At 53.3% G+C, this 6,169-nt stretch overlaps 1 protein-coding gene across 3 annotated transcripts in view; it reads left to right on the top strand.

The window, feature by feature from the left end:
• Positions 1-6,169, top strand: part of RPS6KA2 (ribosomal protein S6 kinase A2) — a 344,268-nt gene that overhangs the window by 247,996 nt on the left and 90,103 nt on the right. The gene's annotated exons all lie outside the window — the stretch shown is intronic.

The following is a 6,169-nucleotide window of genomic DNA, read 5'->3' as shown; positions in this document are numbered from 1 at the left end:
AAGAAAGAAAGGGAGGGAGGAAGGAAGAGGAATAAAGAAGAAAGAAAGAGAGGAAGAAAGAAAAGGAAGAAAGGAAGAGAAGAAAAAGAAACAGGGAGGAAGGAAAGAAGGGAGGGAGGGAAGAAAGAAAGGGAGGAAGGGAGGAAGGAAGACAGAAAGGGAAAGAAAGGAGGGAAGGGAGGGAGGGAGGCAGGCAGGAAGAAGGAGGGAAACAGGTGTTCCGGGATGAACGGGGGGCCTTGGGCCCGCACCGACCCCATCCCTCCGGGAATTCTGCATCCTGACGAACATCAGGTCAAATGCACCCGTGCTTCAAGCGCTGTAGGTCACCGGGCTGGAAACCAGACCTCGGGCGACCTCGGGCGGCTGGGCACGTCTTTCCCCAACTCAGGTGTCCTGTGTCCCGCTCCTGAAATTTCAGAGCTTCACCCTGCCGGCTCAGCATTTCACCCAGCCCTTTCCTGTATCTTCCCCGCCCCGGTCCTTCCCACCTCCCTCCCTCCCTCCGTCCTTGGCGGTTGTAGATCCATTCCTAAATAAAGCCATCCTGTTTTGTCTCAGTTCCAGCCGGTGCCCGGAGGCCCAGCTGGACGGAGTGCCTCTACTGAGTGGCTCCGCGTATTTTTAGCCCCTTAGATGGAGAGGAAACTTCGTAGAAGTCGTTTCCCGAGGACTCGACTGGGCGGATGCGGCTGGCCTGCCGTCGCATCTCACAGTTGCGCACGCGGGCCAGCGAGAGCAGACCGGCGGCTGAGCCGTCTGACCTGTCTGCGGGGAGGGGGGCCTTCTGGCTCTTAGAGTTCACGGTGATCCTTACGTCCTGTTAGCGAGAGGCGTGAAGCCACCGCCCCCAGGTTTCTGCAGTGAGACGCATGTCTCTGCTGGTTCAGGGTCCAGGAAGCTTTGCTGGTAGCAAGAGACCCCGGACCTGCCGGCGGCCAAGGGTCAGACGCTGCGGGAGCTCCCTGAGGGTCGTCCCCCGCTCCCCCCCCTGCCGAGGGCCTCTGCTCTCGTCTGTCCCTCCTGCAGGAGGCATCGAAGGCCAAGGCCGTGGGGCCTTCTCTCTCTCCTCTTCTCTCCACTCTGAGAACATTCCCGAGCTTCCCTTTCCTGCAGTACCCCAGACTAGGTGTGGTGTGCTCTCGTGCTGAAAGCAGCTCATGGCACTGGGTCTCTTTAAGTTTTTAAAAACATTTTTTAAGGTCTATTTACTTTTGAGAGACAGAGACAGAGCATGCATGGGGGAGGGGGCAGAGAGAGAGAGGGAGACGCCGAATCCGAAGCCGGCTCCAGGCTCCGAGCTGTCCGCGCAGGGCCCGACGCGGGGCTCGAACCCACGAGCTGTGAGATCATGACCTGAGCCCAAGTGGGACACTTAACTGACTGAGCCAGCCAGGCGCGCCTTCAATATCTTTTTTGAGATACGTAAACGCATGAGTGAGTTGGGAGGGAGCAAACATTCAGAGGCCAAAACCTGTGTTAGAGCAAGAACCCCGACTAAGAGGAGGGTGGAGGCTGACCGTCTCCTTGACAGCAGTCGACGAGGCTGGTGACCTCGTAGCCTCACGGGGCAGGGGGCTGGTGACAGGTCCCAGGTGGCCGTCTCGCCCACCTCCGCGTGAAGCAAGACCTCACGGAGGACACCAGAGCCTGTGCCCCGTCAAACGGCTGTCACACACGTCCCGCTGCCTGGGATGAGTCTCCGGCCGGATTTCTGCGGAGGGGTCCTGTCTGGAGGTCCGCGCGCAGCCCCAAGACGGGGCGAGGTCCGAGGCTGCTGAGAAGCTCTGGAACAAGGCGCCCCTGCTGTCGGGAGGGGTAACCGGCTGTGCTCCGACGTGCAGACGCCGGCCGCAGACTTAGCTGCTGTGGCTGCACCGACCGCCCAGCGGCAGGCCCGGGCTGGCTGGGCAGGGCTTGCTTGCAGGGGTCAGACGTTACCTGCTTTCCTTGACCTTTTTCTACACTTACAAACCACCTGTTTAACAATTCATTCTGCAGCCCTCGTGGGAAACGATAGCCTCCACGCGAATTGTGATTTCTGGAATGAACTCTGTCTGGAGGGGAAGCTAACACTTGGCGTGATTTTTATTTTCTATGTCGTCATCATTAGTATTTCATGACTTTCGATTTGCACGTGGTTTTCATAAATACTCTGCTTCGAAAAGGACCTGAGACGCGGATGCCTCAGAACAGAGGATATTCTAAGAAAGTGGCCTTGGTGCAGGGAGGAGGGGACAGCTGTGAGGTGTCCCCCCGTCCCAGTCCGTGGTCAGCACCGTCCAAAGCTCGCCAGCCTCTCGCCACCGGGATGCTAGAACCCCTGCACGGGACGCTCTGTGTGACCCGTCAGAACTGCAAACACAGTTCAACAGGGCTTTAAAAAATCCATTGTCAAAAATGATCTTGTGATGTCTTCTAAACAATTTACGGCCCCAGTTTTTATCTCTTACATTAGAACGTTTTTGAAACCCTCTTGCTCGTGAAGCAAGCACTTGACCATAGTACCAGCTTCTCCCCCCAAATTCCTCAACTTATTTAAAAAAAAAATGCATTCAAAGGAGTTACACTAGAAACCAGATGTTTAGAGGATTTAGGAACAGAGTTTATTTTCTTAAGGGGATAACGTTAAAATCCACAGAGTTTTAGATAAAATGACCCAGCTGGTAAGAAAGAAAAGGCATTCATCTCCAAATGAGACACGGGGAATGTTACAATTCTGGTGGCCCTTTGGGGCAGTAATCATGAAATGATCCAGAAAATAGGACCATCCCATCGGCAAACGGAAGCAGACATGCTGGGACATGTTCCCCTCCCTGCGTCCATCTGGGGGTGTTCTGTGTGCCTGTGGTCAGCATCGGATGCCAGGCCTCTCTTCTCGTCTCCTGTCTCCCCTCCCCTCCTCTCCCCTCCCCTCCCGTCCCCTCTCTCTTCTTTCTTTAAGATCTTGGGAAAGAGAAAAACGAAGTATCCTCAGGCGAGTTCAAGCCAAAATGTCACCACCAATGCAAAACTCTACAATCTAAAATGTGACACTCTTAGTTCCTTCTCGTACGGATAGTTGAGATTCTTTGCTCTTAAAGACCTCACTGATTTCACATGAGGAATTAACTGCCTCGCCACGTTATCAGGGAAGAAAGTCCTCAGGTTCCTGATGCCATTCTTGGAGGTGAGATTAGGTGTGTGCTTTAGGCACATTTACTCGAAGTTCTTGGGCAGCAAGAATACACAGAACGTGAAATGTTCTGGAGATTCGTTTGTAAACCTTTGATGTGAAATGGCAAGAAGGTGAGCTGCCGAGGTGGGAAGGCGGTGTGGTGCAGGGAGGAGGAGGCAGCCCGGACGGTATCCGGGACAGCCTTAGAAAGGCGCCGAGCCAGCTTCACGGACGGGCGCACCAGGAGCAGGGACGCGGTGGCAATGTCCGGGTTGTGGGCGCTGCGGGTTCCGCTGTGAGAGCAGCACCTGTCCGACCCAGTGGGTTGAGTGACATCATTTACTGCAGCTGCTGGGTCTCCACAAAAAGCGGCTAAAGAGGAGGAATGATCTGGAATCTTCCGGAAACACACATGTGCTGGGAAATGTCATCGGGGAAGAGACCAGCGGGTTAAGAGTCCACACCTCCTTGACCCTGTCCCCTTTGGGCGTCTGGGAGGACACTGGGTTCTGTAATCCACCCATGCCTGGGGACGTGCTGACTTTGCTTTCTAGTCATCACTGTGACTGTTAATGTATCCCCCCCACCTCCGTAACCAAAACGAAGTTTTGGAAAGATGAGATTCGGTGAATTATTTATTACCTTTTTCGCGGTGTCAGTGTTGCATCAGCTCGGCTGCATGACTGAAGTTATTTCGGGAGGGAAATTGGGGTTTGGGGTGACTCACCCCGGGCTGTGCGGTACGTAGCGGGTGCTCCGTGGAGCCATGACTGCAAAGTGCCTCCTGAACGGAAAAGGGGCCCCTTGTCCTTAGGCGACAAATAATCTTCAGTTTCTGTCTTCAGTGGACAAGTCGGCAGCAGGAAAGGATAGCATCTGTGTTTCTGTGGGGACTTAGAACTTCGCTCTGCTCTTGCTTTCTAAGTGGGGATCGGAGTCTGCAGCAGCGACGTGGGTGCGGTTTTCTTCGCCGAAACGAGGCTGCGCGGTGAGCGCTGAGGTTTCTTCTTCCTGTCACAGACGAGAGGTTTCCCTATAGAAGCTGCTTTGTCTCCTGGGCCTGCAAGTCCTGGAGGCCCGAGGTTTTGTAAGGCGGGAACGGCTTCCCACGTGGCCTCCCCCCCAAACTGCGATCTGAGTACGACGCCCATCTGCTGGCCTTTGTCCCCAGCATTTGTTTATTCAAGAAGGGATCCCAGGGGTGCGCCTGGGTGATCAGTCCATTAAGCGTCTGACTCCTGATTTCGGCTCAGGTCATGATCTCACAGTTCGTGACTTCGAGCCCAGCACTGGACTCTGAGATGACAGTGTGGAGCCTGCTTGGGATTCTCTCTCTCTCCCTCTCTCTGCCCCTCCCCTGCTCATGCTCTCTCTCTGTCTCTCTCTCTGTCTCTGACTCAAAATAAGTAAATAAGCTTAAAAAAATTAAAAAAGAAGGGATCACAAATCAATGACATTCTTTTTTTTTTTTTAAATATATTTATTTATTTATTGGCAGAGAGAGACAGAGAGTGAGCAGGGGAGGGGCAGAGAGAGAGGGAGACACAGAATCCGAAGCAGGCTCCAGGCTCTGAACTGTCAGCACAGAGCCCGACGCGGGGCCCGAACTCACGAACCACGAGATCATGACCTGAGCCGAAATGGGACGCTTAACCCACTGAGCCTCCCAGGCGCCCCAAATCAATGACATTCTAATTCACGTCTCCTAATTGAGCTCATAGGAACATCATGTCCTGACCAAAAAGAATCCATTTGGCTATATTCATTGTTTGCGTTCAAAAATAGAATAACCATCGTTTTTACACACATGCCAAATAATCCTTGAAGATGTGGAAATTGGAGAGTTTCCCTTAACCGTCGGAAGAAAAAATGCCAACGATTCCTGCGGAGGCTGCTGGCCGGGGGTCAGGGTTTGCCGTTCGTACGAGCTCCCTCTACTTTAAAAGGTGTCGAATACCAGTTACGTGGAGATAAAATAATGCAATTTATAACTTTTGAGAAACGGAAGTGTTCGCACCATTTAGAGAGACCTCTGTCCTGTACTGTAAATCACTGCTATTATGACTTCATCTGAAAATCTTTGCTCTTAGACGAACGTATGGGGAGGAAAAGGTGTTCCGTCAGCCTGTGATTGGAAACCCACCTCTAACACTATGGGCTGTGCACCTTCCTCGGGATCGAATCTCTCCTTCAAAAAACACGTTTTAAGGAATAAAAGAAAGAACAGTGTGGAGAGTCCTGACTACCCAGAGTTCAACGTGCGAATGCATTTCCTTCACTCTGTTTCGAGGAGCTTCTCAGCCGGCGCGTCCCGATGTTTTCCAGCACCTCGTGCATTGCCAAGAGGTTAGAGCAGGTCAGAGGACAGAGTGGTCAGATGGACGGTGGATTGAAGGGGCGTCTCAGGGAGGCAGAGATAGACTCAGCCACACGTTGCTGGCCCAGGGCGGGTAGATAGTCTGTTACAAGTGACGCAGGAAGTTCTCTGGTGAGAAGTTGTACTCATTTCTGTCAGGGTTTTAATTTCAGGAACAAGGGCTTTTACTTCTTTTCCTACTGGGAAATCCTGCTTCTCTACTGGCAGAAAAAGCTCATCTGCCTGCTTCTTCTGACGTAGCATCTCTGGGAGAGCAAGGAGGAGGAGGACACGCGTCTGTGCTTCGCAAACTGCGTCCCCGTGTCCTGTTGATGGCCCTTCTCAGCACAGGGCCGTGGACCTGAACACAGGATTCTCAGACGCTCATTCTGTCCCCAGTTGCCATTTTCGTGCCTGCCCCACCCAACTCTCGCCCAAACTGTGAGAAGCAGAATGGATTTCCTTGAGGGCCCCTTTCCGTGTCCCTGAGGCCCCGGTAGGACCAAATGACAAAAATCGGTACAGGAAAGAAAAAGTGGCCCACCGGGCGGGGATGGGGGGCAGGGGGCTTGGATGGTTAGGCGTCCAACTCGTGGTCTCAGCTCAGGTCCTGATCTTACGGTTCGTGAGTTCAATCCCCGCGTCGGGCTTTGCAC

This window comes from Panthera uncia (genome assembly GCF_023721935.1).
Source record: "Panthera uncia isolate 11264 chromosome B2 unlocalized genomic scaffold, Puncia_PCG_1.0 HiC_scaffold_24, whole genome shotgun sequence".
Taxonomy (NCBI): Eukaryota; Metazoa; Chordata; class Mammalia; order Carnivora; family Felidae; genus Panthera; species Panthera uncia.
This window is presented reverse-complemented; position numbering and strand designations above follow the sequence as displayed.